The 25,237-nt window shown below is 46.6% G+C and overlaps 1 protein-coding gene across 3 annotated transcripts in view; it reads left to right on the plus strand.

The window, feature by feature from the left end:
• Positions 1 to 355: 355 nt before the first annotated feature.
• Rreb1 (ras responsive element binding protein 1) overlaps positions 356 to 25,237 on the plus strand; it is a 131,870-nt gene continuing 106,988 nt past the window's right edge. For 2 of the 3 annotated variants that reach the window (XM_036188632.1, XM_036188634.1), the window contains exon 1: positions 1,170 to 1,331. The gene's annotated coding sequence lies outside the window, so the exon portion shown is untranslated. Of the gene's footprint in view, positions 401 to 1,169; positions 1,332 to 25,237 lie in introns of those variants that run through there. The other variant, XM_036188633.1, reaches the window with a different exon arrangement.

The following is a 25,237-nucleotide window of genomic DNA, read 5'->3' on the forward strand; positions in this document are numbered from 1 at the left end:
GCCACTGGCAGTGAGGGGTTGGAGAGGAGGGGGCGCGGTGGCCGGAGATAGTGGCCAACAGCGAGTTTCTGGGTGGGTCGGAATTGCGCTCAGCTGCAGCGGCTGAGACCCTTCCCCTCGGGCGGCCGGGCCCGCCCCTGGCCCCAGGCGCCTAGGGAGGGCGTTGGGCAAACTTGGGTCTGCTATTGGGGGTATGGTGGGGACTCCACCTCCATCCATCCTGAGATAGTGGCAACTGCGGTTGCCTAGCTAAAATTGGGGCGGGGGTGACGACAGGGACAGCCGGGTACCGCGGTCCTCCCGACTCCCCCAGCTCAAGCCGCCGCGGCTGCCGCGGCAGCTCTGTAACACGTCCCCAGGAGACTCGCAGGAGCAACACGTGATGTGTCTACTTATCAGGGTGAGAGGGGGAGAGCGAGTCTCCGAGCGTGCGGGCGAGGAAGCGGGGCGGGGGGCCGTGGCGGGGGCCGAGAAGACGGCTTGGGCAACAGGGTCGCCAGCTCCTCGCCCACCTCCCTCCCTGTGGGAGAAAAGGAGGAGGGGAAGTGACTGCGGAGTTGATGAACTTTGCACATCCAGAAACGCCATTTTGATTCCTTTTCCGGAACAAGTTTGCATCTCTCCTCGTTCTCTCCCCGAAGCCCACCGGTCCCCACTGCATCATGCCTGGGAGCCCAGCACCCTGCCGGGCCGTAAGTACGCGTCCCGGGTCCCCGCTTGCGGCACTCGGGTGACTGCGAGATGTCCGGGGCACTGCCGGAGCGACCTTTTAAAGAACTTTTTGGGGATGGGGAGGGTGAAGTGTGCAGAGAGCGGTGTACTTCTGAAACTCAGCGTTTGGCAAAAAAGGACCCGCGCGCCCCACGCAGCGCAGCATGCGCTCGGTTGGGGGTGCGGGGTAGGGGCGGCCGGGATGAGCTGGGCAGCCCTCTCCCCTCGGGCTGCGCGCCCGGCCGCTCCTCCTCCTCCTCCTCCCCTTCCTCCGCTCCTTTCCCCTTCCCGAGCCGCCGGCTCTGCCAACCAGCTCCCTGCGCGAGCCGCCGCAGCGCCCCGCCAGCAGGACCTGATGCGCATCCATATTAGCCGTCCGAGCGCAGGAATTCGGCCCGACCCGCGCCGCCGAGTTTATTTTTAACCAGTACCGCCGGGACTCGGATGGTGCGCGCACCGCGGGCCAGAAACATCTTCCCAGCGCTGCTCTCCATCTTCCGCCCTCTCTCCCCCGACATCCTCCCCCCCCATGTGGGAGGGGAAACTTTTCTCCTACATACTTTCTAGTCTCTCTCGGGTCGGGAAGCACGGAGATGACGGAGCCCGCCCGCCACCGCAAGGTATCCGGGGGTGCCCACCCGGGGTGCAAGGCGCGGGGGCTGAGCGTTTGGGGCTGCTCAGTGGGAGCATCCGCCGCGCCCTGCTCTGCGGACTTTGATCCTCCCGGGCGGACGGCGCCGGCCGGGAGGGGCGGCAAGCAGCCCCGAGCCCTCTGCGGGCTCCCGGCTGGCTGCGGGGCTGCGGGCGACCACCGTCGCCGGGGAGGAGGGGAGGCGGCGACCGGGGCCCGAGCCGACACGTATTGTTGGTGACTCCGAGGCTGACTGGGTACGAGCTTTGGGGGAGCCCCCGGCTTGGGGCGAGCTTGCATCGCGGAGGGGGGGCTCGCGCCCGGCGCCGTCACGAGCACAGGAAGGAGGCCGGGAGCATCCGAGGCGGGGCCGGCGCCCGCCCCACCGCCCAGCTGTGGAGCGCGCTAGGAAACTTTTGTCCGCCGCCCGCTGGACCAATTTTTCTGGAGTTCTGGGGCTTCACTCTCTCCTCACACCCCGGCCGGCACCGCCGAGCAAGGAGGGTGGGGGAAGCTGGAGACCGTGGTGGGGGGAACCGACTACGTCGAGAGTCCGCCCCCCCCATCAGGCCCCGCTCCCCCACCCGGTTCGCGGTCTCTTAGGAAACTGCGACCTTAATGGTTGCTAAGGAGCAGGGGAGGTCCTTCCCGTCGCCGGCCCCCTCCTTGGGAGGTGGTGTGTTTTCAGTACAGGGCCAGGGTCGCGTCGAGGATGTGACCCTCTCTCCAGTCCCGGGTGAGTGCGGGGCGCGGCGACGGTGCCCGCGGGCAGCGGGCCGAGGTCTAGGGGCGCGGGGACCCCACTGGGCTCGGGCTCGGCCACTTGACAGGCGCCTCGTGCAACTTGCGTCCCTCGTCCTCGGTGCATCCGTGATGGGTTATAAAAGAGGAGGAAAGTTATTTCTCCTTGCTCAGCAGATTTGCCCTCCCTCGCTCCTTACTGGTTAAGAGATAGAACGTGAGCCCAGATCCGGACGAGCAGTTCACATTCCATTACGAAATTCTACACGGCTTCAGAGCCAGCAGCAGCACACATTCGGGGCACTTTGGAGGGGATTTTCTTCTTTGGGGGATGCTGGTAGTGGTGGTGGTGGTGGAGACCCGATACAGGGGTGAATAAAAAAAAAAAACAAAACCTTGCCTTCAGGTTTTCAGCCCTCAGTCTTGTTTTAGAGTTTAGAGCTAAGCATATCCTTGCTAAAGCTTATGGGAAGAAAGTTGCCTGTTGGATGTTGGAAGTTGGCTGACTTGCTGCTTGTACATCCCCGGCTTGTGAGATTACTTTTTCAGATAATATGGTGGTCCGTGTCTGAGTGTGAGTGCGTTGTGCAATAGTTAATTGGAGTGGAAGGTGGAGAAATGAGAACAGCCAAGAAAAGAATGTGTTGATGTTTTTTTTCACATCCTCGTAAGTTTGATGCTTTCTTGAGTAGGCAGGTATAGTTTCCAGGATAATTTAACCCGGAAGTCTGAGTTGGAGGCTAAAGTCTTGGTTTAAACTCTTAAGAAAATTCTGTGCGTGCTCAAAGAAGCCATAGTTTTTGTGGAAAGAGTTCAGTATACTCTTCAAACATTATGTGCAAAGGTGGACTCATTTTAGAGATTTGGGGTTGATTTGTTTTGTTTTACCTCTGCCCATTGGGGTATCTACTGATGGGTCTTGCTTTGATGTATTTGGTTACACTGAAGAATTAAACACTTGAATGGCTCTAATCAAGTTTTAAATGTGTGAGAAAAATACCTTTCCCAATTTTTACCAAAGAAAGGGAGAGAGGAGTACTTTGATTTAATTGTTTCCCTGTCTCCCTTTCTGGGTTAGTTAACTTACACTGTCCCAATCTTAACAAAATATTTTTAAAGTAAGCTAGTTGTCTTTTCATGGTGTTTGGTTTTCAAGAAAGGGTTTACTCATAAGAAGTGCTGCTGATGCTCAGTGGTACATGGAATATTATTCTTGGCGTTTCCTTGGATACCACTTTATTTCTCCGCAGAAACTCAGACAGCACCCTTACCGTGGACATGATGGGGAGCACTTGTCTGACTCAGCTGGTACAGGTGGTAAATCCATTCCTAACCGTTTACATCATCAAACAAGTGACCTTTTGATGGAAGGGGCCTTTATTTTAGATTTCTTCAGGCAGAACTATCCAAGAGAGCTTATTAGCATCCAGTACAGGTACTTGAGTGTGGAAGGAGGAAAATAAAGCTCAAGTGTATTAATCCTCATCTGATCAGCAGCTGTTTATTGGTTATCTGCCCTAAGTCAGGCACTGGCTAGCAGCTGTTAGCAAACTTCTGTTTTTTTTGCTTTTCTGTTTTGAACTGCTGTGTTGGTTCACTTCCTAGGTCAGTTTGGAAGTCTTTCTTGCTATTGTGTGCTCACTTGCTAACCATCACTGAACAGCTTCAGCTAAGTACATTTCCTGGTTAATGAAGTTGAAAAATTCTATCCTCTTAAGGTTTTGCATGGCATAGTTAATATAAAGTTTTACAAAAATTGGCTAAACAGACCCACTAGAAGCAGTGAGAAGTGGGTCCCTTTTGATGTTTCTATTCATTATCCTTCTGAAAAGTAGGTGGTGCTTAGAAGGTCATAGGATAAGGGTTGCTAAGCAGCTAAACAGAAGGATGCTAAAATTAACCGAAGCTTTTTTGAAAGGGAGTCCTTCCCTGTTTTACATTATTTACTAGGTTTAATTAATTTCTGAATCCTACATGTTTTTTCACCTAGGAAGGTAGGATGTTAAAGTTGGTTTTTGTTTTTGTTATTTAAATAATCTTTCTTTTGTAAGTGTCTTTAATTGAAGTTCAGTATTCTCTGACCCAGTGCTGTGGTATCAAATGGCAGCTTGTCTGGGATGACTTTCTTGTCTGTTAAGAGGTTGAACTTCCCCGTTGTTAATGTGTATGTAACTTCACCTGCTTTTGCATTAATAACAGATTTTTATGTTTGTTTTGGAAATTCTACATAATCCACAAAGTGATGTTTTACTTTTGTATTATATTAAACTTATTTGCGTCCAAAAGATAGAAGTGCAATATAGTATCAGTAGTAACTACAATATTGTCTCCTGATGAGGAGACAATAGCTTTCCTTCCTCCTGGATTAGATGTGGATGTGACTGTTCCTGGTCCATGTTACCCTACTTCTGTGGCTCTTTTTATTCAATCCAGATCATAGATAACCCTTTAAAAAACAATTAGTCTAGGTTTAGAACATATTCGGAAGGACTGAGCAGATGTTAGAAGGCAAAAAGTGTTGTGGTTTGCATTTTGCCTTGAATGTGTTTCAAGGTTCTTGAAGTTTTTCATGGAGATGAAAGATGCAAGTTGGGTTGAACTAGTGGCAGGAAACTACCACTTGTGTTGAGTGTCAGACCTGCTGCAGAGTAGAAGCTCCCCTGCCTCAAGGTTATATGTCCTTTTGACCCATCAAACGGGCCTTGTTGAGCCATATTTTTTACATTCAAATATAATTGAGAGATTGACAGGTTTTTTTTTCATTTCTTTTCTCTCAATTTTTAGATTTAGACTGTAATTCTTGAGTAGAAACAACCAAGTCTCTCTTAAATGCAGGGGTCAAAGAATGCTTACCATGCCCAGGGGTAGAGGATAAATCAGAGGTAAAAAGATGTACCATCTGAACCTAGAGGGAGGCATGAGATGTGCTTTCTGAAATGCATCGCTTACTTTTAATTTCCCCCACTCCCACATGGCAAGCCGACCAAGGAAAGGAAACCTGTCTGCTGGTGTTTTCTTTACTGCCAGGTGGAAGAATGAGGAAGGTGGGGAGGAGCTTTTCCTCGTGAGCAGTCAGTCTTGCTGGGCTTTGTCATCAGCCCAGCTTTTCTCAAGGTCTCTCTTGTCACGTTCCTTGGGTGCCCAACATGGTCTGAAGGGCAGCCGAGCATGCCTGGAGATTTCACCCTGCTTGTTGGCAGCTGAAGCAGGGTGGGTGGGTAGGGAGGAGGGGACAGGGAGCTGGGATCCTGCATCCTGCTTTGATGGGCCTGCAGGCTGCAGGTTAGCCGTCTGCCCATCAGCAAAGGTGACTGCTGGTGAATAGGCGCTTCAGACAAAGCAGTGGGAGAGGGTGGAGACTGTTTGTTCTGTATGATTCAAGCAACTAATGCTAAGAGAATTCGAAAACCTCCGTGAAGGCCGGGGCCTAGGGACTGGCGGCTTCTGCAGCGATTCACCTGAGGGCTCCTTGAGGGCGGTGGAACTCAGGGTGGAGAAAGAGAATGAAAACCCCCACTGGCTTTGTCAGACGGCCAGACTGAAGAGAAAAAGTCTCAGTGGGGGTAATTAGATAAAGCTTTTAAATGCTCTATTTGTTTTCCCCCTGAGCTTGCTTGGTATTTCATCCCTAACCCTTTTCCAAGACTGGGGAAGGAGTGTTACAAAAGCGTTTGATGGGCTGGTTGTTGAATTACTTTTACATCTCCTTTAAAAAAAAATTTTTTTTTTTATTTGGGTGTAGCTTCTTGGACTAAGTGTCAACCTCCTTTTGTAAAGACATTTAGCAAATATTCTAAGTTTAAACTCAGAACGGCACCGATTTACAGCTAGGTCCATCCTGACCTCTGACTCCTCACTGCTGGTTGGAAGCAGCCTGGCCTCAGAGGACTTGGCATTTCCTATATACTGTGGATTTCTCTCTTGGTGGTGTTTTAAAATAAGGCCAGACCCTTTTGGAAGTAATTCTCTGCTTGAATTTGAAGGTGTAAGAGAATTAATTCAAACGAACACCCCACTGGCAGCATTGCTGCTGCTGAATGTGATTATGCACATCTTTTCAGTGGCTTTTCTACCTCAGGGCATTGTTGGGAGGGCGAAATTAATGTTCTAGAAACTCAAAATCTATATATGGAAGAAAGTGTGGTGTATTTTGAGCTCAGGACGTTTTGTGGGTGTCCAGTCTAGATTTGCTTTCCAGAAATTTTTACAATTCCTTTACCTTTGAGTGAATTTACCTAGAAGTTTCTCTTAATTGGGGGGGGGGGAATGGGGGAAATGACACACTGCATTTTTGCTTGGGGGGGGGAAGCGGCACAACTAGCAGATTCTTCTTAATGGGGTTCACTTAAGGATGGGCTTTAAGAGAAATCCAAGAGGCATCCTTAGGACTTACTCACCATCAAAGGAATGGCCGTCAGCCTTTGGTTGTAGAGTGTCTGGGTATATTTTAGGGTGACCACTTCTCAGCCCCATTGGGGAGGGATTCTGTTGGCCTTCAAGGAATAGAGACCAGATGCTAATACACTTCCCGCAGGGCAGCAATGCAGGGCAGCCTCCCTCCACTCTTATGCAATGGAGACTTGATTATTCCTCTCCCCGTGTGTCCGGGAGCCACGGTGGAGAAGTCTACTTCCGGTAGTTGCTCTAAGGGTGCAGCTCTGCCCTGCTGAGCCCTGGGTTTGATCCCTAGGACCACCAAGGAAAAGGGGTGTGATCACACACCAGCTGAATGTGCACTCCATAGTGCATGCATCTTGATGGGAGATGCAAAATACCACAAAGTAGGGAAGCTCTTCATGGCATGCCTGTAAGGGAGCTTGGTTGGCAGGTTCAAAGTTTCATGGACAGTTGGAGGAGCAAATGCTGAGTGGTGTTAAATATGTTTGAGAACCCTCGTAGTTAGTTCCAGGACTCATCTGCTTCTAAAACAACCTAGATACAGTGACAGGAAGCCGCTCTGGGAGATGGCTCCGCTCTCCCATCACTCTGCAGCCACACTGGCAGGTCTCCCTCATTTTGTAAGTTATGTGGAATATACCTTTTTTTTTTTTAAGTGTTTGAACTAGCCCTTACTTGCTTGATGCTTTTGGGCACTCAGTCTCTCTTCATTTTGCTTCTCACATTTTTGTAAAATTCTTACATAATTATCTATCTATCTGAGCCTGGTCTTTGATCCAGACATCTTGAGAGGGGCTGGGTTATCCCATGGCAAGATAGGAGAGAGAGGTAAGAAGGAGCGAGTACAGGGACGGGGGTAGAGGGACAGTTATTGTATGTTCTTGTGACCCCAGAAGGAAATGTCTAGCAATGGCAGGAGAGAGATACAAACACCTCTGGCTTTAACCCTTTCCTTTGTTTGTCCTTCTCTGCTACCACCCTATGCCTCTCACGCCAGTGGCAGCAGGCAGGGCCTGGAGCCCTGAGAGTAAAGGAACCAGTGTTTTAAACAGGAAGGACTGGGATGCTCTGGGCTCCTAGTCACGTTGTGTGCCTCAGGAGCATAGCTTTCATCTCTCACACCAGGGACCAGCTGTGCTGAGGGCACACAGTGCCACAGTTCAGCAGCCACCTTTCAGTCCCTTTCCTGGGACTGGACGCCTGCAGCGTTTGGGTGTTTTCCTGCCCTCTTCTCTCACCTATGATCGGGCAACTCCCAGCTCTTTCTTTTTACAGCTTTGCCCAAGCTGCAACCTTCAGGCACCTCGCCCTGCAGGTGCTTGTAAAAATGAAAGTCATCTCCCTCCCTTCTAGAAAGGGATCTGAAGTGTGCTGCCTACCCAGGCGGCCAGGCCAGGCTGTCTACCTCACTGTCTTCCGTGACTGTCCCTCCAATGGGCAGAACCTCTCATGGTGTTGCAAATGTCTCTTAAGTTAATTTCCTGTCAGCGGTTCCTCCCTCCCGCAGTTTACCCTGCATTGTCCACAGAGTGGTGTGTATTGTCCGCTTAGAAACATCCCCTTGGCTGCTTGTGTCTACAGGAAGAAATCCAAGTGCCTGCATATGGCCCACAGGGACCTCCATCAGCTCCTTCCACATGCAATCTCTGGCCTCAGCTCTTGCCAGTCCCCCCTCACCACTGCCATTTTAAACCACTTCTCCATGCTTTCAAATGGGCTGCTGTTCTTCCTGGGTGTCCCCAGCTCTTCTCCAGCTAGAATCCTTTCTTCGCTTTTTTTTTAAACCCAAAGCCTGTCTTCTGGGGGACTATTATGTCCTCCTTACAGAATTACCCCCCCCCCCCCCATGTTTTCGTACCTCAGGAACATTTTTTTCCATCCCCAGTATCTAGCCTGATGATTGCTTAGCCGGTGCTCATGCCTTAGCATGTACTGGGTTCTGATACAAAAACCAATAGATTTTGGAGCAGAGCCACGTGGAATTTGGAGCCGAGGCCTAAATTGTGCTACAGATGCAGTGAGGGAAAGAGACACGTTTTTTTTTTTTTTTTTTTTTTTTCTGCACACCCATCATGCCAAGGTTTGGTTCTAGGTGCACATTGGTGGGAAAGTCTTGGATTTCTGAAATCCTAAAATAAAAGTTGGCTCAGTTTCATTTAAAAGAGGGAGGGGAAATTGAAGGCTTGGTTGCTCTAAAAGCTGTCACATTGGGACCTTTACTAATTACAACCACTTTTCATGGCTCTTGGTTGGAAGTTTATGTTAAATAGGAGAGATGGGCACCCAGATCAAAGACGAGAGCATTTCAGAGCTCCAATGAGTGGGCCCATTTTCCTGCTTAGTTAGTTTTGCTTCATTAGTGGTACGAGTTAATAGGAGTGTTGATCTGTGTATAATTCAACTTCTTTTCCCCCCCCATTACTCCTTGGACTTAAAACACCAAACCAGAAACATACAGGATATGGATCTTCCTTCATTCCTTCTGCATTTGAGTGTGTATGCTTACACACTCTTGGTAGATGTTAGTTATAGGTCACAGGAGTGAAGACTTGTCCTTGTTTTAGGGGACTGACTGCTCTGGAACAAAATGCTTCTGAATAAATACACAAAATCATCTCAATGTTAACCTTCTTAAAAAGACACACACTTTGTCTAGAAATGAGATGATGCTGGGGAGCTGGAGTTGGGGTTTAAAACACATCACGACGGCTCCGTTTGTGGACCACTTGCTTTAGCATCCATGAAGCACTCAGTTCGATACTCAGAACTCAGAAAATGGAGACAGGAGGACCAGAAGTTCAAGGTCATCCTCAGCTATATAGTTAGTTTGTGGCAAGCCTAGAGTGCATGATACCCTGTTTCAAGAAAAAACAAACCATAATATAAAACTCTGGCCATGGGTTTCCTTGCTAAATAATCAATCAATATCTCTCTCTCTCTCTCACACACACACACACACACACACACACACAAACACACACACACACACACACACACAGAGAGAGAGAGAGAGAGAGAGAGAGAGAGAGAGAGAGAGAGAGCGCGCCACCAAAGAGCCAAACATTAGAGAACAGAAATTTCCAGCATCCTTTTTAAGGATGGAGTTTTTGATACTGTCATATGCAAGGACATGGTTTTGTCCCTCAGTAATGCATTCACACTTTTAGTCTTAAATGCTTACCTGCTAACTGAGATTTGGCAGCTGCAATTAGCTGTGCTAACTTTTAATTTTAACTGAATTCCCTTCTGATGGAGAAAGTAAAATTTTTGTTTTTTGAGACAAGAGTTTCTCTGTGTAGCCCTGATTGCCCTGGAACTTCCTATGTAGACCAGGCTGGCCTCAAACTCAGAGATCTACCTGCTTCTGCCTAGGAGTGCTGGGATTAGAAAGCAAATTTTATTTGTTTATTTTTGAGGCAGGGTTTCTCTCTGTGTATTCCTGACTGTCTTAGAACTCACTCTGTAGACCAGACTGGCCTCAACTCAGGGATTCACCTGCCTCCGGAGTGCTGGGATTAAAGGCGTGCGCCACCACTGCCCAGCATAGAAAGTACAGATTTTGAAAAGCTGTTTTCTCTTTTACTGTAGGACATTTAATTGTTTGGAGAATGATTGTATAGAAATGTTCACTGAACATCTCACAGTGGTTCCCATAGAATGGTTAATTAAATCTGCATGTGGCTAAGCACTTGAAGTTTGAAATCAAGTATAATTTACCTTTGTGTGCAGTGCTGGGTACTGAATTTAGGGCACCTCATGTGCTAGGCAAGCACCTCTGCCTCTGGATTATAGCCTTGTTTTTTTACGTACTTTTTTTTTTTTTTTGAGGCATGAGGCAGGATTTCACTGTGTAGTACAGGCTGGTCCCAAGTTTACCTTAAATCTGAGTGCTGGGACACCACACCTGAACGCCAAGCATAGTTTACACTTCCCTGAATTGGATCGCTATCCATTGACTGCATTGTTGGTGATGAATGCAGTGCCTTGCAGATGCTTGGCAAATGTTCTGCCACTGAGGTAAGATGTACCACCGGCCCCTTGATTTGTATCTAGATTGTAAAAATTCAGTTTCATTGATTGGTATTCAAGCTTCCCATCCCTCTTTAAAGATTACATATCAGGCTGGGCGTGGAGGCACACACCTTTAATCCCAGTACTGGGAGGCAGAAGTAGCAGAATCTCCATCATGAGTAGGAGGCCAGCCTAGTCTACATAGAAAGACCTTGTCTCAAAAACAACAAAGAACCCCAACTAAATATTGTATCAGCCAATTCGGTATCAATGAAGTCTCTTTGGAAAACAGGTAGTTTTTTGTCATTTTTACGAATCCCATGGTATTTTTGTGTGTGTGTGTTTTCATAATAATCATAAATGTTTATTTACTTTGTGAAGATACTGATGATCACCAAAGCTTTACTTAGGGAGAGAAAGACCACAGTTAGCCTCGAAGAGGACACATTATGTACAGAGAGGCATGGTCAGCAACATCTGATTGATGTCTGGGCCATAGTTTGACATGAAAAGGGAGGCAGGTCAGTGGAGGATTCTGGGTGACAGGCCAGGAAAGGCATGATGTGGAAGTGACATTTGTGTGAGTACTTCAGAGAACAACTTGCTCAAAGGCCCTGGGATTGGAAGAGGGACTGTCCCTAAGGAAGAGGAAAAGACAAGAGGCCAGAGTGGCAAGTAGGTGACAGCAAGTTTTCTGTTTATCTCTTAGAAATGATATTTTTCTCTACCTGTACTGTTTATTTGGTTAAACAATATGTACCCAGCATAGATGAAGCATGAAGTCAGTGATGAGAGAGGAGACGTTAGGTAGACTCCTAGGGGAGCAATTGAGTGGCTTTCTTTTTCTGCCTCCTTTTTCAGTTTCCTGATTTTTAAAGGGAACAGGAACTTTGTTGTCCATGGTCTGAGCTTTTGAATTGTATTCAGATGAGATGTATTATTGTTGTTTTAAATTGTATTTTTGTTTTGTTTTGTTTTTAGAGACAGGGTTTCTCTGTGAAACAGTCCTGGCTGTCCTGGAACTCACAGAGATCTGCCTGCCTCTGCCTCTGAGGGCTGGGATTAAAGGCATGCGCCACCACCGCCCGCCCGGCGCATTTATTTATTTGTGAGTGTGAAGGTCAGAGGACAACAATTGGGAATCAGTTCTCTCTTGAGATGATGTGGATCCCTAGGATTGAACTCAGGTGGACAGGCTTGGTGGCAAGCACGGTCACCCACTGAGCCACCTCACCTGCCCTGTACGCTCAACGCTTAAGAGCTGGTGAGTTTTCATTCATTCTGGTTTTACTGTGTTTGGTTTAGGAGCAAAGGGCTCATGGGAAGAGGCTTTAGGTAAGACCCAGACTGGGACTCTTCAGTATTGCTCAGATCGGGGCCCTTTTCATGACCTGGTTTTCCAACTTAGTTGCTCATTAGAAGCACATGAAGTCCCCCAGTGGTCACTCGATGCCCTCACTGTCTTCTTGATAGTTGCATCAATATTTTATTTGACAGTAAACTTGTGTATCTGCTGTGTGTATACTGGGCTCTCCCTTAGATCTGTGGGTGCCAAAGACAAAGATTGAACCTCGGAATTCCGCAAGGGAAGAGGAACTTGCCCTTTCAGAGCGGTTGTCTGTCTGATATCCGTGCGCTGGGTGATGGCAGGCTCACCACCCATCGCCCAGGCATCCTTCAGGTCTCTACTGTGCTGACTTTCTTCCCTAGCTAACAGAAGTCTTTTTGGAACCAGGCAGTGTTTTCTGCTGAGTTGGTACACACTGGAGGCTGGCATGCAGGCGTGTTCCCGGTGCTCTTGCCATGAAGAGAGGAATGGCAATCTGACTCTCAGAAAGTTCCATGGGGTTCTCGGGGCTAAACGAGCATCAGGCAGCCAGCTATGTCCTAGTGAGGACTCTTGCTTCCTGGGGAAGGGGGTGTACTCGTTACACGGCCACCCCCTTGTGCCTGAATTGGGCCCATCTATAAGATGGCCTCATAAAGAAGGCTCATCAATGTTTTTCTCGGAGGCCGTTCAGACATTCATTAAAACCTCAAGTAAGCCCAACTAAACCTCAGAGGTGATGCTCTTTCACTGTTCTCTGTCTTTTTTGTTTCTTCTGGTTTTTTGAGACAGGGTTTCTCTGTGTAGCCTTGGCTGTCCTGAATTCACTCTTTAGACCAGGCTGGCCTTGAACGTACAGAGATAACCTGCCTCTGCCTCCTGAGTGCTGGGATTAAGGGCCTAACCCTTAGGACTCCCGGCAGCTCTGGTCCCACACTAGGAAGTAAGTACATGCTTTTCCACCTTTTGCTTGGGATCCTGTGTGTTTTTACATCACTGGTCCATAAATAGCGTTACAACTGAAACTGCGCTTTTCCTCGGGCCTGTATTTGATAAAGAGGTGAACGGAGGATGTGAGGAGGCCAAAGATCCTTCCCCTGTCTCCTTTTTTCTTTTCTTTAAATAGGGGAGCTTGAGTTCAGTCTCACACTACCACAAATTATGCAGTTTTTTTGGTTTTTCGAGACAGGGTTTCTCTGTGTAGCCTTTCCTTTCCTGGAACTTGCTTTGTAGGCCAGGCTGGCCTCAAACTCACAGAGATCCACCTGCCTCTGCCTCCCAAGTGCTGGGATTAAAGGCGTGCTCCACCACTGCCCGGCTAAATTATGCAGTTTTAAAAATTGAAATAGCCATTCCCAGGTGGTGGTGGTGGTGGTGGTGGTGGTGGTGGTGGTGGTGGTGCACACCTTTAATCCCAGCAGTGGGGAGGCAGAGGCAGGCAGATATATCTGTGAGTTAGAGGCCAGCCTGGTCTACAGAGCGAGGTCCAGGACAGGCTCCAAAGCTACACAGAGAAACCCTGTCTCGAAAACAAAACAAACAAAATTGAAATAGCCCCCTGTGCAGACTGTGACACAGTGCCGAGCCTGTAACCTAGCCAGGACTTGAAGGATGGAGGCAAGGAAGATCAAGAGTTCAAGGCTATCTCCCCTGCTACATATGGCAAGGCCAACTGGGGGGCATACCATCTTGTTTCAATACAAACAGTAGCTTAGGAGATGCCTGGCAGGGGTTAAGAATAAAGCTGGATTTGAAATAATAAATTTTGAAATTTAAAATTGGAAAGTCTAGATTCTTAAGGTGCTATGGAAACAGTTGAAGAGCCTTCACCTCACTATGACCTTGACATGGGTGTTTTTAGCCATCTGATTCGGTTGTAGATTGCACTCACTTGATTGTCTGCATTATAGGTTCAGTAGTTCATTCAGGATCCAAGTATTGGTGACAAACATGTAAACCACTTTTGGACAGTCCACTCAGAGCCACTTATTTTGCGGTCCTTTAACAGACTTGTGGGGGGCACTCGCATGTCTTAGGTGTGCGTGTCTTGTCTTCTTCCAGATACCCTAGGCCATCTGTTGCCTGAGTATGAATAGAAAGCTTTTTAAGGAAAACCTGGAGAATGATGAAATTATGAGGTGAATTCTTTAAAATTTCAGTAAGCTTTATTTAGAAGTTCCTCGTGATATGACCTGAGGGTGTCTCTGCCCTTTCCTGAACCCAAAACCACTGTTATCTTACCTGAATGTGATGGTGGAATTTTTGCTAGCCTGGCAGGTGTGGTGGTACACGCCTTTAAGCCAAACACTCAGAATGCAGAGGCAGGCAGATCTTTTAAATTCAAGGCCAGCCTGGTCTACATAGAGAATTCTAGGGTGGCCAGGGTTTCATAGTGAGATCTTGTCTTTAAAAAATAAAGATGTGACGAAAAGACTTGTACTTTTTCCTCGGAAAAGTGATGTTTAAGCACAGTCCATGTATGATACTATGCAGCAGGGAGAGTCATGAATGGGGATGGGCATCCCTCTTGCTTCTTCATTCTGGAGTGCTGGCCAGTGGAGGTACACACCAGGCAAACTCTGCCACTGAGCCACATCTCTATTCTTTGTTTCTTTTCTTTTAAGTGAGCCAAAAGCGGATTTATTCCAGAATTTATAGAAAAAGCTCATTTGAAATACGTGTGTTACAGCCAGGTGGTGGCGGCGCATGCCTTTAATCCCAGAGCTTGGGAGGCAGAGGCAGGTGGATCTCTTTGAGTTCAAGGCCAGCCTGGTCTACAGAGCCTGTTTTAGGACAGCTAGGGCTGTTAAACAGAGAAACCCTGTCTCGAGGGGGAAAAAAAAAAAAAAAAAGGAAAGGAAGAAAGAAAGAAATTCATATGTTACTGTGGCTCAGTAAAGCAGGATGTTAAATCAGCCTTGTTTTTTTTTTTTTAATTTATTTTTACTTTATTTGCATTGGTGTTTTGCCTGCATATATATCTGCGTGAGGCCATCAGATCTTGGAGTTATAGACAGTTGTGAGCTGCCATGTGGATGCTGGAATTGAACCTGGATCCTCTGGAAGAGCAGTCTGTGCTCTTAACCATTGAGCCATCCCTCCAGCCCCAGCCTTGATTTTAACATAGCACACCTTAGCGTTTGCTTCATGGTCTGTTTCAAACATGGGGAATTACAAGCAATTTTCTCTGCCAGCTTTGTATAATTTTGGCAAATTCTTTTTAAAAAATTTTGTTTTTGAGACAGGGTCTCACTGTGGCCTTGAATCAAGAGATTTTTCCTGCCTTCTGCCTCTAGAGTGCTAAGATTAAAGGTGTGTCATCGCACCTGGCAGAAAATTTTTTTAAAGATTTATTTATTTGTTATGTATACAGTGTTCTGCCTACATGCCAGAAGAGGGCACTGGATCTCATTACAGATGGTTGTGACGCATCATGTGGGTGCTGGGAGTGGAACTCAGGACCTCTGGAAGAACAGCCAGTGCTCTTAACCTCTGAGCCATCTCTCCAGCCCACCTGGCAGAAATTTTAATTTATTTTATTGAGTCATGTCATTTCATTACCATTTTTTTTCTTTTCTTTTTTTTCTTTCTTCCTTTTTTTTTTTTTTTTTTTGGCTTTTGGAGACAGGGTTTCTCTGTGTAGCTTTGCATCTTTTTCCTGGAACTCACTTGGTAGCCCAGGCTGGCCTGGAACTTACAGAGATCCACCTGCGTCTGCCTCTCGAGTGCTGGGATTAAAGGCGTGTGCCACCACCGCCCGGCTACCATTTTCAATGAAAACTAGCAAGAAAATACGTTCAGTTTCAAAATAAGTCATAAGTAAGTTCATTATATAGAACTGTGAGTTTTGAATAGTTAATTTATTTTCTTTGCAGTAATAAATTAAAATGATGAAAAGGATCAATAAATAATGTGGATGCCAGTTGGTGGTGGCGCATGCCTTTAATCCCAGCACTTGGGAGACGGATCCCTGTGAGTTCAAGGTCAGCCTGGTCTACAGAGCGAGATCCAGGACAGGTACCAAAGCTACACAGAGAAACCCTGTCTCGGAAACAAACAAAAAATAACGTGGACAACCAGTACACATTTTCTTTTTTGAAGTGACTGGTGGTGCAGCAGTGGGTGAATAATGGTGTTATGTGCATTGGTGACTGTCACTGTGAGAGCGGATGGTTTGTGATCACATGACTCTATCATTTTTGTGTCCAAGAAGAGGGAATGTTGTATGTATGTTGGGGGGGCGGGCAGTGGCTAACACTGGTCAGGTTCTTCTATTCCAAAGCTGCCTCAAGGATGATGGGTGATGAAGCAGTGGCGAGGGTGACGATGTGGTGCTGGCTATAAGAATCAAACCACATTTCTTGGGTTTGATTGCTGGGAGCAACATGGTGGCAGGAGGGTACTGACTCCTGCAAGTGGTCTTGGCCTTCACAGGTAAACTGTGGCCTGTGTACACCCTCACATCTCTCTCTCTCTCTCTCTCTCTCTCTCTCTCTCTCTCACACACACACACGCACGCACGCACGCACGCACGCACACACGCGCGCGCGCGCACACACACAATACATCAGTAAAATGTAATTTTAAGAAGCTAAGGTTCACTTGATTGCTGGTCTGGAAGCACTGTTGTGCTGCCTTGTCTCAGGAAGGCTGATAGCGCCTGTAGTATAGTGTATCTTGTTTCGCTGCAGAAGACCTAACACATAGGCTGGTCTTTCTGCTTCTGCCCACGTTCTAGGGTAACGCCTGTACCCCACCACACCCAGCTAGAAATCTGGTCTTAAAACAGGAGAAACTAGAACATGGGTATTCATACCACAGATGAGTCTGTCGAGAGGACCTTGGAGAAGTTCAGCAAACAGTGTTCCAGTTCCAGGCCACTGTTAGTGAAAACATCACTGGTGAGGCTCACCTAAATATGCATTAGCCAGCTACAGCAAAAGTGAAAAAGGCCTGTTTCTTCTCTCTCCCTACCCTACTTTATCCATAGGGTAGAAATTCACCCTTTGGGTGGCATTAGTCTGTTGTGTAAAATAACGCTAGGTATGATTGTAGGAGCAGCAGTCATAGTTAATATGTATCAAGAACATACTAGTTACCATTGTCCCAAGTTCTTCACATGCGTCATTTCGTTCATGCTTCACAATTCTTGGACCCAGTGATGTAGCTACAATTCTTATCCTCCTGATTCAGATAAGGAATTTGAGACCCGGAGAGGCGGTATGTAGTAGATTCACACAGTGAAGTGGATTCCAGGGCCTTGGCTAACCATTCTGCTAAACTGCCTCTCATAAAAGTATCACGGACTCACCAGATAAGTATTCCTTGAACATTTTCTTCATACAGAACCCCTCTCTATGATGCATATCAATCACGGGGACTGATGCAGAAGAACAAGTGTGTGGAGACAGGGTTTCTGACTTCTCACCCATGAAACCGCTCATTCTGCCTGCCGTAGTGAGTTAGACCCTCTATACCTGCTCGATCTAGTGAGTTAGCCCACCGTCCTTCTACTGTGGTCACAAGGAGAGATTTGGAGACTCACAGAGTACCCAACTTGTGCAGATAATAATAAACAAGGCAGCTGTCTTCAGGGTGCTCCTGGAAGGGGGTGTAGGGAGCCACTACAACATAACACAGGGGCCCACACTGTGGGAAGACCTGGAGGGGATAGCGTGAGTGACCAAACCCATGGACAAGGGACTTTTCATCAAGTCCCTGGGAAAAGTGGCCTTGGAGAATACGTGATATTTCATATAGTAGGAGATAGATCTTCTGCCAGCTGGTAGGAGGCTGTCTTGAACCTTTCTTGTGGACATCTATGTTGACATCATGGACAGCTCTGGAGTTCTGTTTCAAAGTAAGATGTGTTTGATGTCCACTTTTTTTTTGGTTTTTTAAGACAGGGTTTCTCTGTAGCTTTGGAGCCTGTCCTGGACTAGCTCTATAGACAAGGCTGGCCTGGAACTCACAGAGATCCACCTGCCTCTGCCTCCCGAGTGCTGGGATTACAGGTGTACGCCACCACTGCCCGGCTGATGTCCACTTTTGACTAGAGTAGAAACTGCATGATCTATATTAGAGTTCTTGTTCTTTGATTTTGAGCTCTGGAGCCCAGAGTTGGAGCCCAGGCTGACCTGGGATTCTTGATCCTCCAGCCTCAGCCCCCAAGTGCTGGGATCAGAGGCATGAACCCACCTTGTTGAGAGGTTTGGCTTCATTAACGGGAGACAGAGAACACCCCTCTTCCTCAGTGTTTGGGAGGTGGGCCTCACCAGAGTGCTTTGTTCTCTACAGGGGGCCTGAACAAGTTGTAGAACTGGGTCTGAACTGCTGTGAGCCCTTGGAGCTTTGCTTTCTGCATCTGGTTGGTGGGTCTGTGAAGGAGGATTGTTTTGAGGCATCACAATTTTAGTTTCCCCTTGCTACCAGCTCAGTTATCACTGGCCTGCCTGTGTGCTCTGTTATTATAATCCTTGTGATTTTGCTCTTGGCAGTTTGATAATTTTAGTGGAAGTCTGGTGACAGGCAATTGGATTAGGAGAAATTTGTGCTCTTTATTTCTCAACTGTGGCTTGTCCCATCAGCCTGCCTGTGTTGGTCACCCTATCATGTCACCTAGTCCAGGTACCAGGTTCTGAGAAGACAAGGATACCCTGATGATGGTTCCTGACTTAAACTTCCACAGCACTTGGCAACCGGCAAGACCACGTGGCAGAGACGCAAGTGGGAAGTGGCTGGGGAAAGAGGAAGTGAGGCCTCAGCCATGAAGGGTTTACCATGTGGAGAAGGAGGTGGGGAAGGAAAAACAAGATGTACTTCTCGGCTGAAAGAGCCACGCACACACTGAAGCAGGAAAATGTGAACCTGATTTGAGAACAGAATGAGACAGTTGGAGAAGACTGGAGGGTTGGGGGTACCGTGTAGATGGAGACGTGAGAGATATTGACTGGTGCTTGGATTTTCAGTCTGCCGTAGGCTTTCAGGGACTTTCAGGTGAAGTCATGGTGGGACCAGCCTGTGCTTGGGAGAATGCTATTATTAAGCCTAGAGCAGCGCTTTCAACCTGTGTGTGGGTCATGACTCTGGAGGGGTTGGGGGTTAACGACCCTTTCATGGGGGTCGCGCATCAGATATTTACATTATGCTTCATCACAGTAGCAAAATTCCAACCAAATAAGAAACTGTATTAATGAAAGCATTAGGAAGGTTGAGAACTACTGCCCTAGAGGAAAATTAAGCAAGAGAGATGGCACCATGTTCAGCAAAGTGTAATACAAACGGGAAATTTGCTGTCTTCTTTTATGTAACTGGGCTGACCTGCAGCTCCCTCTGTACTGGACTAGCATGTACCTTGCAGTGAGCCTCCTGCCTCTGCCTCCTGAGTCCTAGGATTGCAGGTGTATATACCACCATGCCCGGCTTGGTGTCATCTTCCGTTTCAAGACTGTGGACTCTCTTGCCAAATACTGTTAAGTGATAACTAAGGGGTTTGAGTGGATAGCTTATCAGTAGGGTGTTTGCCCTAGCACTGCAAAGGTTTTTTAAAAAGAAAAGATCATTGAAAGGTGGGAAATTTTGTTTGTAGCAAATAGAAGTCAATCAGACACTGTTTAAACTTCTTTTATTGTATTTTGCTAATTGGCACTTATTTAAGTTCATTAGAGAGCAGACAGAGACTCAGTCCCCTCCCCTGACTCACAAATGTTACAAGGGTTGGGCTGGGGTTGTGGCTCAGTATTAGAGCATTTGCTTGATATGCACAAGGCTCTGGAGTTGATTTCCCGCACCCAAAGAGAAGCAAAGGAGGTGAATACTAGGAGTCTAACGTGGACCACTTATTTATTGGATACCTGGTCTGTCAGTCCTCATGGAGTGAATGCAGGCTAGGAATAAGAGTGAGCAGATAATTCACAGTCTTGATAGAGGAGTCGAATGCTTTGGGGCTAAACGCCTCTGGTGGAAACAGTATGTTCCTAAAACAGATGCTCCTCAGATGTTCCAGGCCCCGCTCCACCTCCTTCACTGTATGTAGACTAGGCAGCCAGGGAAGGGGGCCATGTCCAGGGCTTTAAAGTATCTTGGTAGGTGTGAAAGATGTCAGCTGGCAGGCTCGGCAGACAATTAGTAGCTTAATAATTACTATAGACACAGTGTTGTTCCCTTGGACTGGGAAGTTTTCAGAGTCCTCTGTCCTCTGGGGAGGAAATACTAAATTTTTTTTATAGGCCTAACTTTATACATTTCAAAGCTTATATGGAACAGACTAAAGGAGCCGTCTGAGAGGATTGGGGAAATGTGTGTAGGCTTTTGTGAATTTGGCGGAGTCAGACAGCACACAGACCTTCAAGTTACTTATTTTCATCACTTAAAACTCATTGATGCCATGCGGTGGTAGCACACGCCTTTAATCCCAGCACTCAGGAGGCAGAGCCAGGTGGATCTCTCTGAGTTCGAGGCCAGCCTGGTCTCCAAAGCGAGTTCCAGGAAAGGTGCAAAGCTACACAGAGAAACCCTGTCTCGAAAAACCAAAAAAAAAAAAAAAAAAAAAAAAAAAAACCAAACAAACAAACAAAAAAACAAAAAACAAAAACAAAGACAAACAGAAAAACCTCATTGATGTATTTTGTGATTTTCTGTTGCTGTCAACCTTTTATTGTTGGGTTTTTGTTTGTTTGTTTGTTTGTTTGGTTTTTAACAGTGGAGCTACAAGTATGCAGGAGGAAGTGAGGTCCTCCTAAGCTGAAGCAGGGTTTTGGGGAACCAGGATAGGGGAAGGCCGATCAAGGTTCCTTTTGTATATGTGACCACTGGGGCAAGGTGGTTGGGGGAGGACCCGTGCAGTGCTCATCACTATCTGGGGGATGTAGCTGCTTTCCTCTCCCTTCCATTTAACAGAAATACTGCTTTTAGGTTAGTGTGTATGACTGTTTTGCCTACATACATGTTTGTATGGTATGTGTGTGCCCGGTGCACACGAAAGTCAGAAGAGGTTATTGCATATCCTGGAACTGGATTTACACGGACTGGTGTGAGCTGCCACATGGGTACATTAAGAGCGTTCACCTCTTAACCACTGAGCCATCTCTCCAGCCCCTTTGCCTTCCTTCTAAAGGAGGAAAACTGGGGTTTGGAGACATTTGTGTTTCTAACATCATACAGCCAGTGGTGGTTTCCCAGGAAGCTTTATGGCCCATTTCCATAGTCTTAGGTGTAAAAAAATTCCCCCTCTCTTTTCTGGTGTTTTTTGGTTGGTCCTAGGTGTGAAACTCAGAGTCTCACACATGCTAGGTGTGCCCTCTTCCGATGAGTTACACCCCCAGCCATTTTGCCATTTTTGCTGTGGATGATCTCTCTCCCCTTTGGTCCCCAGAGCGGCCTACTACTTAACTCAATTCAGGTGTCTTGATGATTGCTTGATGAGAGCATTACATACGATTTGATTGCCTTCACCTCCAGTTGACATAGCCTTAATTGAGCAGCTGCAGTGTTTAGAGCATTTGGTTTAGGTTTTGGCAGATGAAACATGGTGGTTTTTTGCCTTCGGGGAGTCTATGTTGTGAAAGGAATCCACAGTGCTATGGACCCCGAGCCAAGTTCCCATGGGAAGGCCAGGGTTCGGGTAGGCTCTCTCTGGACTGGGTCTGCACTTCCAGGAAAAACACCAGCAGGGGCTGAGGTCCCAGCAAGAGAAGGCAGGTTGGTTTGGAAGTCCCAGGGTATAATGTGCTGTTGAAGATGATGTACTAGAAGATAACAGGGCTTATGGGTTACTTAGAGCCCAGGTCAGGTAAGGCAGAAGTTGACCTTTCCAGCTCCTGGTCATAGGAACCATAGGATTTGAGCAGAGTTGACTGTCCTCCTGGGGCCTTGGCAACATCCTTAAGAGGGAGAATGTGGTTTGAACATTGAGCTTTGGTGTGGCCACTGTAACCCAAAGCAGAGAATACATCCCAGGGCTCTGGTACTGGATGCACTAAGCTTAGTTAGTGCTTAGGATGTTAATTGCTCTGAGCCACTGCACTGATGTGCACACACAAGGAACTCTTTTCTTTCGGTGTGGATGTGCTAAAAAGCTGAATCACGTTCTCTCGCTTAATACTGGACTTGATAGCTCCGGGTTCAGGTGAGCCACTTTTGAGAGGTGTGAGGAAGGTGTAGCTACGTAGCAGGCAACTGGGTTCTAGTTAGTCCTCTACCTGGAAGGCTTGGGCTCATTTCCCTTTGGTCTGGGAAGCTCTTCTAGGGTGCTCTGTGTTAACAATGTTGGCAGTTGAGCTTGGGTGTCAGTAGGAAAGCTTTCCTGCACACGTAATGTGGAGAGAGCTGCCAGTCGGCCAGGATACCAGGTCTTACTACCATGGGCCTGCCCAGGGTCTCAGTGCTCTTCTCACAGCATCTGATCCTATCTCCTGACTTTCTCTGGGCTGGCTTTGGGGCTGCTGGCTCTGTCTCTGTCCACAAGGAGAAAAGGACCCAGGCCTTCCTTACCTGTGCTCATTCAGGGCAAGGCAAGTCTGGATCTATGGCTTTTTACTGGTAATAACCCCCAAATCATTTTGATCCTCTGCAGCTAACTGGCCTTCCTCTAGAAACCTGCAAAGCAGTAGTAAATCCCTTTGCACTGCATTGCTTTGCGCTCCTCAGCCTCTGGTAAAGCTGGAAGTGTCTGAAAGAGAAGCAGCCAGAGCCAGGGCCCACATAATCCACACGCTCTGGACGTCACCCCGGGTGACTCAGATTCAGTTGCGTTTGCTGTTTCACAACACCTGCATCTGATCTCCCTCCGGGCAAACTCTGTGCCTGGCTCCTGGTACTAGGAGCATAGTGCTCTTCCAGGGATGGCTTTTCCCAGCCTTTTTTTTTGTTGTTGTTTTAAAGAAGCAGGTGTCTTGAGTGTTGAACAAGTCCTGTACATTTTCTCTGCTGCCCTTCTAACATTGCTGGCAAGTGTGTAGACTTAACTGTTTCAGAGCTTAGGAAGATAGAACCTGAGGAGACTATCCTAGTCATCATCATCATAACATTCATCTCATTTCATTTTTGCATCCACCTAATGAGGTCATTGTTACTTCCTTCTTACACATAAAGAAGCTGGCGCTTAGAGAGATGTGGCTAATTTGTCTAGGGTCACTCCATCCAGCTAGTAAGTCAAAATTCAAATCCAGGCCAGTGCCCCACAGTGCTCTTAATTCTTACTCCTTTGCAGTTGTTTTATTAAGTAAGTTTGTTTTTTCCTTTGTGACTGACGTAGCCTATTACTTCCATTGGGTTCATTTTTTATTTGTTTGGATCTCTCTCTCCCATTATAAAAAGTAGAAGAAAGTGAGCTAATGTATATCAAGTTTTCAGTACATATCAGGCACTTATTTATTTATTTTTCCTAAAAGGGAGTAAAATCAGGTTTCTTCATACTGGAGGGTTAAGCTCCATGAGGCCTTTGGTCTGTTTTAAACTGTTTTGCTATTGTTGCATGCCAAGTGACTGGTGCATCACTGAATGCTTGGTCAGTGGTCACTGAAGACGGGATGAATAAGGCAGGGTTACTTTACCTGTTTGACGGGTGTGGACACAGATGGGATTTGGATGTGCAGCTCACGACATGATCAGGAACAGCCTTTGCATTTAACACTTCAGGTTTTTGTTTTGTTTCTTGTAAATAAAAAGTAGATCCTTTTTGTACTTGTAAGATGAGAGTAATTAGATCTATGCCGTGGGATTACAGAGCATGATATAAAACACTATAAATACCCAATTCCAGCACCATATAAACAGTGGATAAACTGAGCTGTATTTGTTGGTTGGCATGTGTCTTCGTTTTGGGCAGGATTACCCCAAACATTAGCGCAGCTGGAAATGTGCTAGTCACTGGAACGCTTGGAAGCATGTTTAAATCTGACATCCCTTCCTGCTTTTCAAGTAAAGTAAGTAGTAAAATTGGTGAAGTCAGTTCAGCTGTACTTGGTCAAGTAGTTAGGAAGGTTAGGATTTGGTTAATCTCTTTTCTAATCTTTGTTTACAACCATTGTATTTAAAAAACCATACCATGGTTCGCTTATTCTCCTTACACCTTAACTAGCAAGTGAGGACCACAAAGCCTGCTGAGGTGTCCAGGGCTGGACCATTGGTTAGATTTCCTTAGATGCTAGCATGCCCTGTCTAGCCAGGAGACCTGGCGTTTGTCTTCGTTGGCTTTCCTGAACACTCATGGTGGAGCCACAGTTGCTCATGTTATGGTGTTAGCTAGCAGTTTATATCAGTAATCTGCCACCAGCTGGTAAATCAGAACCACACTGATTGTAAAAATTCATTCATGGTAGATAATGAGGCAAGTGAAGAAAGAGTGACTTCTCATCCCTTTGGAAGCATTACAAAGAAAGTAGCCCTAAGGAGTTAAACATTTTTTCCTATAATATTTAAAAAGATTTCTTTATTTTTATTTCATGTATATGAGTGTTGTGCTTGTATATGTCTGCACTACATGCATGCCTGGTGCAAAAAGAGGTCAGAAGAAGCATTGGATTCCCTGTAACTGGACTTGTAGATGGTTGTAAACTACCATGTGGTACTGGGAACTGAGCCTGTGTCCTCTGTGAGAACAAGTGCCCTTAACTGCTGAACCATCTCTCTGACCTTCCTATTAGATTTTAGAATTATTTTCCCACATATATGATTCATATTCACCAAGGAAAATGAATTAAAAGAATAATGTGAATGGAAAAGGAAGCAGTAGTATTCCTGCAATCTGAAAAGATCATTACTGATACTTTAGATGTCTTTTTAGATGGCTTTTGGGTGGGTGGGGTCTCATGCAGGCTAGGCTGGTCTTAGAATCCCAGAATTGCAGGCATGCACCACCATGCGGGTGGGTATGCGCTGTTCCGAGGGTAGAATCCAGGACTTCATGCATGCGAGGCACCTACGCTAACCAGTGAGCCGCATCTCCAGCCCTAGAGGACATTTTTTCTCCTATGAACACAGTATGAAGGGATGATTCATTTGTGGATGAGAAGCTCATTTTTATACATCATACATCCCCTGAAGCTATACTATATCTTTTCAAATTTAAGAATATATGACAAGTCTTTTCTGATATGGGCAGCATGGCATAGCAATCACATTGTTTTGATGTGACATATGTCTTGGGAGTTGGGTCATAGGCAAGTATTAAATAATTCCCACTCCCTGGGTTCTCATTAAAAGGAGGAAAGATGTTTTCTTGTGTGTGTTTTTTTTTGTTTGTTTGTTTGTTTTTAAGATTTATTTGTTTTATGTGCATTGATGTTCTGGCTACATGTATGTCTTTGGGTGTTGGACAGGAGTTACAGACAGCTGTTAGCTGCCACATTGGTGCTGGGAATTGAACCTCTTAAACCACTAAGCCATCTCTCCAGCTATTCATTCATTCATTCTTTCTT

Source organism: Onychomys torridus, chromosome 5 (genome assembly GCF_903995425.1).
Source record: "Onychomys torridus chromosome 5, mOncTor1.1, whole genome shotgun sequence".
Taxonomy (NCBI): Eukaryota; Metazoa; Chordata; class Mammalia; order Rodentia; family Cricetidae; genus Onychomys; species Onychomys torridus.